Genomic DNA, 11,946 nt, shown 5'->3' with positions numbered 1-11,946 from the left:
CGTTGGTGGGTGGTCATTTTAGTAAGCAAAGGGAACTTAAATATGAGGCTTGTCTTGGGCAGCAGTAAGACAAATGGATCCCTGCCCCTGCCGGCCAAATCTTAAAAGTATATGTAGAAGCCTTAACTGGGTTCAGGTACGTATTATACCATGCAGGTATTCTCAACTTCACATCACTATCTCAAGGCTATGTCCTTGGCAAAATGGGAAATACAAGTGAAATCCATACTCCAAGGACAGAGGAGGGGCAAGGAGCCTCTGATCACCTGAGTCCAGCTCACAGGTCAATAGGCATTCAGGTCTTCTCCATGACCTCCCTGCAAACCCTCCATGACCATCCCCCCAGGATGCACAAGACACAATCTCTACTCAATACTGGCTACAGTCAGAAACATGTAAGTCAAGATCTGGGGAAACCTGGTATCTGTTTAGAAAATGAAGAGGTTGAGGGGCCCCTAGGTGCCTCAGTCGGTAAAGCATCTGGCCGACTCTCGATTTTGGCTCAGGCCATGACCTCACAGTCATGAGATTGAGCCCTGCCTTGTGTTCCTCGTTGGGTGTGGAGCCTGCTTAAGATTCTCTTTCTCCTTCTCCCTCCATCCTTCCTCTGTGCACTCTCTCTCTCTCTCTCTCAAAAAATAAAAATAAAAAATAAAATAAAATAAAAATGGCCTTAGAAAATGAAGGCGTTGAAATAGAGTATCTCTGCCACCCCTTTCTTACTTTCCTGTTCAACTGTTCCTTAAAGAGCAAAGAAAAACCAAGTTCAGAAAGCCAGAAGATCAGAATAAGGTGGCCAAGTGAAAAATAGGGAATCCAGTAGACAAGACACCTGAGAAGAGATATCTTTCCTGGAGAAAAGAGGGGTTGGGACCTTGGAAACCAAGCTGCAGCCAGTCAAGTGTTCTTCACCTGACACTGACTTGGATGTAGTGAATATGTATACTTTTTTGGTTGTGCAGTTTCCATTTCTCCATCATAATAGCACCCTGGTTTTCTTTTCTTTTCTTTTTTTTAAGTTCTTCTTTATTTTTGAGAGAGAGAGCACACAGGGAGGAGCAGAGAGAAAGGGAGACAGAGAATCCCAATCAGGCTCTGCGCTGTCAGCACAGAGCCCAACGTGGGGCTCAAACTCATGAACCACGAGATCATGACATGAGCCTAAACCAAGAGTTGGACGCTTAATGACTAAGCCACCCAGGTACCCCCCACTCTGGTTTTCTTTTAAAGAGTTACTCTCAAAAAAAAAAAAAAAAAAAAAAAAAAGAGTTACCTCTCCCCTAAAAAGATTTTTTTTTTTTAACAAAAGGGGAGGGCACCTGGATGACTCAGTCGGTTAAGCATCCAAGTCTTGGTTTCGGCTCAGGTCATGACCTCATCATGATCTCATGGTTCATGAGTTTGAGCCCTGTGTCAGGCTCTGCACTCATAGTGCAGAGCCTGCTTGGGATTCTCTGTCTCCCTCTCTCTGCCCCCCCCCCCCCACTCACAGTCTCTCTGTCCCTCTGTCTCTCTCTCTCTCAAAATAAATAAACTTAAAAAAAAAATTTTAAAAGAGTTACCTCTCCCCAATTCATATGGTCTATCCTGAGACATTGGACACTGAGTGACAGTTGCAAGGATTAAAACATGGGTTAGAAGCTATTCATTCGTGCAGTGACAGCAGGGCGGCAGAGCCAGCAGCAGTGGCCGTGACCTGGCAGTCTGTTCCTGCTGCTAGACTGCAGGTTTCTGAAAGCTAAACTGCAGTGTCGCTCAGACTCCCGTCCATTCCCAGGGTGGTTTTCCAGCCTCCTGCCAATTCAGTGACTCCTAATGTCCTTCTGACAAATTTTCCTTTGTTTCAGTTAGCCAGACTTGGACTATACTACTTGCAACCTAGAATTCCAACCAAGGCACAGAGAAAGTGACTCCCAAATGCTGCTTCTGGGGAATGGAGAAAAAGGAAGCCAGGAGAGGCTTGCTTAACACTCAGATGAGAGATTCCTCCTCTATACCGATCTTTAATGGTTTAATTTTTTAAACATTTCTTTCTTTTTTTTTTTTAATTTTTTTTTTTTAACGTTTTATTTATTTTTGAGACAGAGAGAGACAGAGCATGAACAGGGGAGGGGCAGAGAGAGAGGGAGACACAGAATCAGAAGCAGACTCCAGGCTCTGAGCCATCAGCCCAGAGCCCGACGCGGGGCTCGAACTCACGGACCGCGAGATCGTGACCTGAGCTGAAGTCGGACGCTTAACTGACTGAGCCACCTAGGCGCCCCAACATTTATTTCTTATTGAGAGACAGAGAGAGAGAGAGAACATGAGCATGGGAGGGGCAGAGAGAGGAGGAGACACAGAATCCGAAGCAGGCTCCAGGGTCTGAGCCATCAGCCCAGAGCCCGACGCGGGGCTCGAACTCACAAACCGCGAGATCACGACCTGAGCCGAAGTCGGACGCTTAACCGACTGAGCCACCCAGGCGCCCCAACCAGTCATCAATAGTTTAAAAGGAAAGTTGAGGTCTTACGTGGCTGAATATAAAAGAAAAAGATAGCAAATGTCTTAAAGATAGCAATGTCTTAAAATCAAGGTTTGGATTTCTCTCGTCGGCAAGTAACCGGAAGCCAGGCAGTCCAGAGATGCTATGGTGGCTCTACTTTCTCCTCAGGACCCCTGCTTTGTCATTAGGCTCTGTCTTTCTGCTTGACCACCCTAGCTCTTGGCTTCCGTCCTCAAGGTCACCTTATGGCCTAAGATAGTGCTTGGAACTCTAGTCAGAGAAACCAAGCTGGGGGAAGAAGCATGAAAGGCAGAAGGAGAAAAAAAAAGGTTCCTTCCAGCTGAGTCAGCCCCTGTGAAGCAGCCCTCCCACACAACACTTCTGCTTGTGTGTCATTGACTTGAACTCAGTCACACGGCCTACAAAGAAGTAGGGAACTAGTCTTTTGTTCCAGACGGCAATATGCCCAGCTAGAATTTAGAGTTCTGTAATTAAGGGGGAAGGGGAGAACGGCTGTTGGGTAAGCAAACTAGCAGTCTTTACCACAAAATCTTTCACTTTCTCAGCAAAGACACACTGATCAGTAGTCTGTCTACTTGTTTTCTACTTGTACAGGTAGAGCTGGTTGAAGAGTGTATCCCTTAGAATGCCTTCAGCTGCGGGGGCGCTTGGCTGGTTCAGTGGAGCATGTGACTCTTGAGCTCAAGGTCATGCGTTGAAGCCCCACATTGTGTGTAGAGATTACTTAAAAAAAAAAAACAACAAACAAAAGAATGCCTTCAGCTGCAAATAACAGAAAACCCAGCTCAAAGGAACTTAAGCAATGACGAAATATGCCATTTCATGTAATAAAAATTTCAGAAGTTGACCTTACTAATTAACTAGTAAGTTCATTAATGTAACTAATACTAAGTTAATAGCAACTATATAACGTCATCAAGGGCTCACACTCTTCCTGTTTCTTCACTTTCCCATCCTCAGTGCTGGTTTGTTCTCCAAAAGTTCCTCTCATAGTCAAAAGATGGCAACAGCCGTTGTACCTTCACATCCTAGCATGACAACACCTAGATAAAGTGGCAAGAAAGCAGCCCACTTGCACAGCTGCATTCAGCTCGTGGGTTGGCCGGAGGGTCTAAGATGGCCTCACCCGTATGTCTGGGGTCTTGGCAGGGATGGATGGGTGAAAGGGTAGGACTTCTCTCTGTCATCATTCAGTAGTCTAGCCAGAGCTTCCACCTGGGAGCTGGGTTTCAAGAGAGCAAGTGCTTGTCAAACCTCTGCTCCTCTCATGCGTGCTAATGTCCCATTGGCCAGAGCAAGCCAGGCACCAAGCCCAGAGTCCTAGTGGGAGGGGACTGCCCAGGGGCTTGAATGCCAGGAGCACTGGAAGTCATCAGGATAACAGTCTTCTACAGGGAATTCTGTTGGGCCTTTGCAGGTAGGGAGATTTCATCTTCAAGAGCTTACAATAGGGTCAGAAACATGAGACACAAGCTCTTAGAAAGTTAAATAGCAACACGGGATTTAAATATTTAAATAACATTTTAAGACGATGTGAGTCTGACGGTAGGCTCAGAGAAAGGGGTTTTGACCTGGGAAGGCTAGTTGGAATTTTCCCAAGAGGTCTTATATAGTGGTGAATGTTTCATGCTTCAGGGGCAGGCCTTCAAAGTCTTCCTCTTCAATGTGTTTAGTGCCCCAGTATTGATTGATTTCTAAAGAAATGGCTCAGTCTGACTAAGCAACATAAGCTGCCAAGGAGAGTATACCAGAATGCCTGTGATACGGAAGAATGGACTTTAATGGCAAGCAGACCGGATGTAAAGATTGACCTGAACTACGCATTGCCTCCCGTGAGCAAGTTCAAGTGAAGTTAAAGTTGCTTGATGAACATGGAATCAAAATAAGGTTTCTTGGGTATAAATCTTAAATTCTTAATGGGCTCTGATGGCCCACTGCATTTATCCTCATTCATTCATTCACATGTATATTTTAAATATGTTATGGAGTACTCAAGACAAAAAAGTATAAAAAATAATGCAATGAATTATTTGTGAAATGAAATATTACCAATATAACTGGAAGACCCCTGAATATCCTCTAGGATTGAATCTCTTTCCTCCCCCACAGAATTATTCACTTTTATGAATTTGTTTTCAAATACTCCCATATATTTCTTAATTCTTACATTACATATATGTGCATCCCTAAGTTACAAAGCATACTGTCTTGTATTCCACCAATATTGAAACACCAGTTAGTTGCCAAGTACAACAGATATAGTAATGATTAATCGAGACAGTCTCTGAGGCATGAACTTGCAGGGAAAATCACGCAAATCACCCAAATAACCACAGAGCAAACAGCAAACAGCTACAAAGCGAAAGTACAGGTAGCTATGAGAGTAAGCACTGAGGGAACTGCCTTGTCTGGGGTTGACCTGACCAGGTTTGGGGCAGATTCGAAGACCCGCCAGGCAGCCTGGACATTCACATTGTCTTGACAAGGCACCCTCTGCCTTGGGTAGCTCTTGGATGGCTACTTTGCCAACCTTCCCTCCACCCACTTCCTCAAATACTTTCACTCCTTGTTGGCAGAGAGCAAAAAAAACCTGTCCTGAACACTACAGTCCCAATTCAATTCACAAGTACTGCCCAGGGAGTCAACTCCCTCATTTCCCAATCTAAGAACTGGTCTTTGCAGCAATTCCAATAGGTAGAGGAGGTAAAACCATGTGAATCTACTCGCACTGACTTCTCTACTCTGAGCAGGAGTCCGTGAGGGGAAACAACAGGGCTGCAGTACCCCCATAAATTCTCAAACATATATGCCTAGGATTATATATGTATTTAAAAGCAAAAGTCTTCCCTTTTGATTCGATCTGAACCACCCCCAGATATCAGGTAGGTATATGTGTGAAGGGGTGTGTGTGTGTGTGTGTGTGTGTGTGTGTGTGTGTGTGTTTAGGCTTGATGTCCTTGTTTGACACAGTCCTTCCCTAAGAGATAACCCTGATGCTAGTTGGTTTTCCTCCAAGTGTGTGCAAACTGCATTTTGTCCCTGTGATCAAAATTATTTAAACACCAGAGAGTTCCTTCTCATTATATAATGCCTTAGAGACACCAGTTGGTGTTTAACTGACCCATCGATGTTTTCACTCTTTGTCCTTATGTTCTGATTTTTGGTGCCAGCCTGTTTCTCTTCACATTATTGTCTATGTAATTCCAAAGCACGATTGTATTTCTAAAGTGCAATTCTAAACGTACAATTAAAGTACATAATTACATACTTTCTGGTCAATTCTCCTTTTCATTCTGTTCTTCAGCAGGACATTGCCAAGTTTCCTCTCAGATTCTCTCCTCAGCTCTGGACCTGATCAACATCCCTACATCTGTCTGGAGGACACAGAGGAATCTATTTAAATACATGAACTCATTCCTCTAACTCCTGCTCGGCTGCTTTAACATATACCTACTCCCTCCCCTCCAGGGTATGAAGGCTGACTTTTCCTCTCTATGATTGTCAAAAGTAAACCAAGATTGCCAATCACTGGTTCTTCAGGTTTGTCTTCCCCCCGGCAAAGATAAGGCCCTGCTGTGGGTTCCGAGACTGTCAGGGCCTCCCAGGCACCAGCGGTGCTAGTCACACAGCTCTGGCAGGTCTGATCTTGAACCCTTGAGCCACACCCAGGAGAGCTCGGAGATGGGGGCCCAGCTGTGACATGGCAGATGGTTCTTGGCCAGAGTGACCCAGAAATTTGCTTGGGTCAGTTTTATGCTTCTCCAGAGCCAAGAAGGTACCACGGAAACCACCTTGGTCACTCAGTCCGTGGTCAGTCCGAGCCTGTGACAGTTGTTTTCTATTGCTAGCATGCACAGAAGAGCCAGTAACGTCAGCCATACCGGGACTCCCAACTGCTGAAAACCCCGGGATTGGCCGCAACCTTTGCCACAGGGGACATGGGGCGGTGAGGGGGCGGGGGAGACAGGGGCTATAGGAGTGAGGAGCAACAGAGAATTCGGGGAACCGGAATCTAAAGAAAATTAGCTCCCTGTGCTTTACAATCTACTGGAACATCTCGGAACTTTCTCTGGACTGAGAACCAATTAGTTACCTCCTTTGTGGCTGCGAAAACACTGACCGTCTCTGCTCTCAACCAGTATCCATCTTGAAGAGGAACTCAGCACTCCATGGCATTTTAATGGCACCTCCGTTAAACAAACACCCTCTGCTGAGCACTAGAGAACATGACCGATTTTACTGAAGGTGAAGCCATTGCCTTACTGCCTCCTCTCCCACTTCCGCATGCAAAACTTTTTTACCTTCTCGGGCTTCTCAGATTTTGCGCTCCCATACACATCATTTAACCCTGTCTTTAAATTCATTTATATTCACAAAACAAAGAGCCTTCCGCTACTAGGATCCCTCGACTTAGAAGGCTGCTGGGGAACTGTAACAACTTTTTCTGTCACCAAAAAAAAAAAAAAAAAAAAAAAGTTTCTTGTCCCACCCTAATTAGAAAGGTACATTTGCCGAGGGAAAGGGCAGGGTGGATGTATCATCCTGTGTATTCCAAAAGATAAGTGCCAAGCGTTTGTGTATGAGAGTGTAGTATTTGTCACACCTTGTTAATTATAATACCCCCCTTTCTCATTTAGAGTCTTTAAAGTAACACTGTTAATCTCTAGGCTTGTGAGTCATTCTCTTTAATTCTTGTCTGTGTCACCCCTAGTGCGCTGACTGTATAGTCTCAACTCTCTTCTTCCTCAGCCTGCTTGCGTGCTGTGTTGAGGGGAGGAACCGAACAGCTGCCCCCATTGTCTATCAAGAGAACAGAAAAAATGTTTCCAGGTGGTGATTAATGCCTCCAAATGCCAGAGCACAGGAGATCACTTCTCCAAGTTTCCAAGCAGGGAGGGGACAGAAGTAGACCTTGAGTTTTTCTACTCGCACGTATAGACAAGGATTAACAAAAATCACAAAAGTTAGCATAAATATTTTATTTTATTTATTTATTTATTTTAGCATAAATATTTTAAATGTGGGTGAAGGCTAGAGAATAGAGATTTGCCGGAGCAGGCAGGTGGTGAGAGGTTAGAGCCAGAATTTGGAAGGCCTTCAAAGTCAGACTATGGAACTAAAACGGGGTCCTCAGGCCATGGCGAGCCGTGGAAAGTTTTTAAGCAAGAGATTTATACAGAATAGCGGAGTTGAAAAACAGTGACAGTGGGATTCCATTCTCCTATGTCTCTCTAATACAGAAGCCACAAACACACACATTCAACTCGAGTCCGTAACTAACACCTCTCGGCCTAAATTTCTGCCTAGCAGCAATTAGCTGGACAGTGAAGCACCCGTTCTAGACGGAGCATGGCCACCTGGTCTGGGTTCGCCTTTTTGGAATAGCAGTCTTCAAATAGGACCCTAAGAAAATTCTGAAAACAGAATGTATGCTGACACCTAAACTTCTTCATTGTAGGTTTAAATTGTTTGAAAGGATGGAATTTATGATATGGTGAAGTATTGACATTTTATTTTATTTTTTAATTTTTAAAAATTTTATTTTCTCCCTTCCCCAAAGCATTGACATTAAAAAATTATTTTTTTTAAGTTTATCTATTTTTGAGAGAGAGAGAGAGAGAGAGAGCGCACGTGAGTGAGGGAGGCACGGAGAGAATCCCAAGCATGCTCCTTGCTGTCAGCATAGAGCCCCATGTGGGGCTTGAATTCATGAACCATGAGTCATGATCTGAGTCGAAATCAAGAGTTGGATGCTTAACCAACTGAGCCACAAGGCACCCCAAATATTGACATTTTAAAATGAAACTGTCACATCACTCTTTTAAATGTAACCCAGTGTAATTTAAATACCATAGCAGTTTGATACCCAGCATCTCCCTTTAAAAATACATGAATAGGAGGGGCACCTGGCTGGCTAAATTGGTAGAGCATTAGACTCTTGACCTCGGGGTTGTTGGTTCAAGCCCCACGCTGAGTGTAGAGATTACTTAAGAATTTTAAAAATCTTAAAAAAAATAAAAATATATGAATAATTTATATTATTATTACTTAAATTATTATTCTTTATAATAATAAATGGTTTTATATGGTTTTCTTTTTATTTTATATGGTTTTCTTTCCTCTTTGAACTCTTATTTTCTTTCCAGAATTTCATCCCATGTTTTTTATATCCAATGTCTTATTCATCATTTAATTTTATTTCTCTGTCACCCAGAATTGTGGCACAAATATTCAATTTTTTTTTCTCATTTCCTATGATTCTAAGGCTCTACATATTAAAATTTCTTCTGGATTAAGTTATCATTATAACTATTATTAGAACACAAACAAAGCATCATAAATACATCAAACCTCTTAATAACTATTAAACATAGTACATTTTTTATTGGGAATGTATCTTTTTTTTTAACTTTTTAAAAAAGTTTACTTATTTAAGTAATCTCTATACCCATCATGGGGCTTGAACTCACAACCCTGAGATCAAGAGTTGCATGCTCTTCCTACTGAGCTAGCCGAGTGTCCTGGGAATGTATCTTTTTAAAAACAAGATGGAGGCAGATTAAGAAAAAAAGATCCTGTATCCATGGAATAGTATTACTTTTGGGTATTCTTTTTTTTTTTTTTTTTTTTACATTTTTTACAGCTATAAGTGCTGAGATTCTTTGATCACATAATTTAGTAGGTGGGAATGGAAAGAACTTTGTTATAGTAATGTCACTCAGTTCTTTAATCTTTCAAGTTATATGCCAAAAATCTAGTAATCTATCTTAAATTATTTTTGACAATCTATTGGCTGAAAATTCTACGTGGTCCTCTTTCCATTTGTTGAAAGCAAAGAACTGGAAATCTCTTACTTTGCAAAAGGATGTGTTACCAAGTCATTAGAATCATTTCCTTTTCTCACTTCAATATCGTCATTTCTAATTGTCCCTGTATTCAGCACCTCTGAGGTTTTACATGCATAGCAAAGTCCATAGTGAGATTAAAAAAAATTTTTTTAATGTTTATTTATTTTTAATCTTTATTTGAGAGAGACAGAGTGTGAGCAGGGAAGGAGCAGAGAGAGAGGGAGACACAGAATCCGAAGCAGGCTCCAGGCCCTGAGCTATCAGCACAGAGCCCGACGCGGGGGCTCAGAATTCGCGAACCGTGAGATCGTGACCTGAGCCGAAGTCGGATGTTCAATCGACTGAGCCACCCAGGTGCCCCAAAGTTTATTTTTGAAAGACAGAGAGAGACAGAGCACGAGCAGGGGAAGGGCAGAGAGAGAAGGAGACATAGAATTTGAAGCAGGCTCCAGGCTCTGAGCTGTCCGCACAGAATCCGACACGGGGCTTGAACCTACTAACTGCGAAACCATGACTTGAGCCTACGTCAGATGCTTAACTGACTGAGCCACCCAGGCGCCCCCATAGTGAGATTTTGGATAGAAGAGCAATACTCTTTTTGTTTGTAAAATCGGAGGGTGACATTTTAAATATATTTCTCAGTTTTACCAATTTTAGAGAAAAGTATGTATGAAAGTTCATGCTTTGGAAATAGATTTCCTAAAAACTCTGTTTCAGTGTGTCCCTCACATACCATAGTTTAAAGGCAACTTCTTTAAGTTACCTTTGTTGACTTAAGTATGTCCGTATTCTCAACTTATATCTAAAGTACAACGAACCAAGCTAGCAAAAAACTAACGTCAGTCCTACCAAGACAGAAAGCGGGGCAACTGCATTTCACCTCTGGGTGAGTTTAATGACCCAAATTGCAGAGTTGTATCACTGAGAAGAGAGAATGTATGTATAGAACTTAGCATGGGTGGTTGATGGTAAAAGTAGCTTAAAAACAAAAACCTATGGCTTTAAATCTAAAGAGGAATAACTCTCTTCGTGGTTGGCAATTGGGTTTTGAATACAAATTTTACTGCTGTGATAACAATAAAACAGATAAAATTGAAAATGGCATTGGTATTGGCACACGGAGTGCAGAAGGCAAACCAAATTCGCAGGAAAACTTGACAACTGAAAGAGAATGATCATCCTGGGATCCCGCAGGGAGGGAGTGTAGCATAGGGGTCCTAAAACAGTGGTTCCCGTTCGGAGTCATTCTCGATGTTCCCGAGGAGACATTTTGTTGCCACAACTTGGAGGAGGGGGGAGATTCCATGGGCCTGTAGTGGGTGGAGTTGAGGAATGCTGCTAAACAGCTTACACTGCGTGAGACAACCCCCCCCCCCCCAACGAATTCTCTGGCCCAAACTGTCACCAGTCCTATGTGAAAACCTTCTCCGAGCACCTCGGTTTGAGTCCCAGCTATGCCAATGGCTCTGTGACCCTGGCTGAGTGACTTAATCTTCCTAAGCCTCAGCCTTTTTTCTGAGAAAGTGATATTTCCCTTCATTCTGAGAAAGTGATCTCTTCTGAGAGATGATAGCAGGCAACGCCGCTCTGAATGGGATTTTCATTGGCTCTAAAATCCTATGGGGTACTGTTACCTCGTTTACAGATGAGAATAAAATAAAATAAAGTAACAGCTCATAGCACATGCCTAGGATATGGTGAGCATGAGCATTCCGTGGTCATCGGTTCTCAGGGTTTTTTGTTTTTTTTTAAGGGTTTCTATTTTTAGGGAAGTTTTAGAATTACAACAAAATTGAGAGGAAGGTACAGAGAGTTCCTATCTACCTCCTGTCCTACACATAGAGCCCCTCGCCATTATCAACCCTCTCCACATTCGTTACAATTGATGAACTTACGTCGATATATCATCATCACCCCAAGTCTGTAGTTTACATTATGGTTCATTCTTAATGTTGTACATTCTCTGGGTTTCGATAAATGTATAATAATACGTATTCACACCATCATGGTACCACACAGAATAGTTTCGCTGTCCTAAAATTCCTCGGGGGCGCCTGGGTGGCTTGGTCGGTTAAGCGTCCGACTTCGGCTCAGGTCATGATCTCACGGTCCGTGGGTTCGAGCCCCGCGTCGGGCTCTGTGCTGACAGCTCAGAGCCTGGAGCCTGTTTCAGATTCTGTGTCTCCCTCTCTCTCCGACCCTCCCCCGTTCATGCTCTGTCTCAAAAATAAATTAAAAAAACATTTAAAAAAATTAAAAAAAAAAAAAAAGAATGAGAAATGCATACTGTGGATTCACTTTATAATCAAAAACTTGTCTGACATAGGAAGACTAAAAGTTCACTTTTTTTGGACGTGGTATTAATCAATTAATGACATAAATATAGAATTGCATGCAGTGAAAAGTTTTATAAAGACAAAGGAGCTAGGAGATGCTGTCAGACAAGGACCTGATCTCGTAGCAAAATACAAATTATTTCTCCTCAGCAAAATGTAGGGAGGGTTTCAGTGGAGCTACCTTACTTTATAAATTGTTATATGGAGAGCCTCAGATTTAATTACTTAGCATCCATGATAAACAGGCAAACTAGTC

The sequence above is a fragment of the Panthera pardus genome, unplaced genomic scaffold, assembly GCF_024362965.1.
Source record: "Panthera pardus isolate Hobbes unplaced genomic scaffold, ASM2436296v1 HiC_scaffold_6, whole genome shotgun sequence".
Classification (NCBI taxonomy): Eukaryota; Metazoa; Chordata; class Mammalia; order Carnivora; family Felidae; genus Panthera; species Panthera pardus.
The sequence above is the reverse complement of the archived record's forward strand: the minus strand, read 5'-3'. Positions refer to the sequence as shown.